This window comes from Scyliorhinus canicula, chromosome 15 (assembly GCF_902713615.1).
Source record: "Scyliorhinus canicula chromosome 15, sScyCan1.1, whole genome shotgun sequence".
Taxonomy (NCBI): domain Eukaryota; kingdom Metazoa; phylum Chordata; class Chondrichthyes; order Carcharhiniformes; family Scyliorhinidae; genus Scyliorhinus; species Scyliorhinus canicula.
Window position 1 is genome coordinate 25,514,182 of NC_052160.1, and position 635 is coordinate 25,514,816.

Here is a 635-nt window from a genome sequence, read left to right on the forward strand (position 1 = left end):
GGTCAACGTATATGCCCCGAACTGGGATGACGCGGGTTTTATGAGGCGCCTATTGGGCCTCATTCCGGGACTGGAGGCAGGGGGCTTGATCATGGGGGGGGACTTTAACACAGTGCTGGACCCCGGGCTAGACAGATCGAGCTCAAGGACCAATAGGAGGCCGGCAGCGGCAGAAGTGCTGAGGGGGTACATGGAGCAGATGGGAGGAGTAGACCCATGGAGGTTTGGTAGGCCGAGGGCGAGGGAGTATTCCTTTTTCTCCCACGTCCATAGAGTGTACTCCAGAATCGATTTCTTCGTGTTGAGCAGGGGGCTGATCCCGAGGGTACGGGTAGCTGAGTACTCGGCCATTGCGATCTCTGATCATGCACCACATTGGGTGGATGTGGAAATGGGGGAGGCGCGGGACCAGCGCCCGCTGTGGCGGCTGGATGTGGGGCTGTTAGCGGACGACGAGGTGTGTAAAAGGGTCCGGAAGAGCATTGAGAGCTATCTGGACTTGAATGACACGGGTGAGGTGCAGGTGGGGATGGTCTGGGAGGCCCTGAAGGCAGTGATCAGGGGAGAGCTGATCTCCATAAGGGCGCACAGAGAAAGAAAGGAGAGGCAGGAGAGGGAGAGGCTGGTGGGGGAGC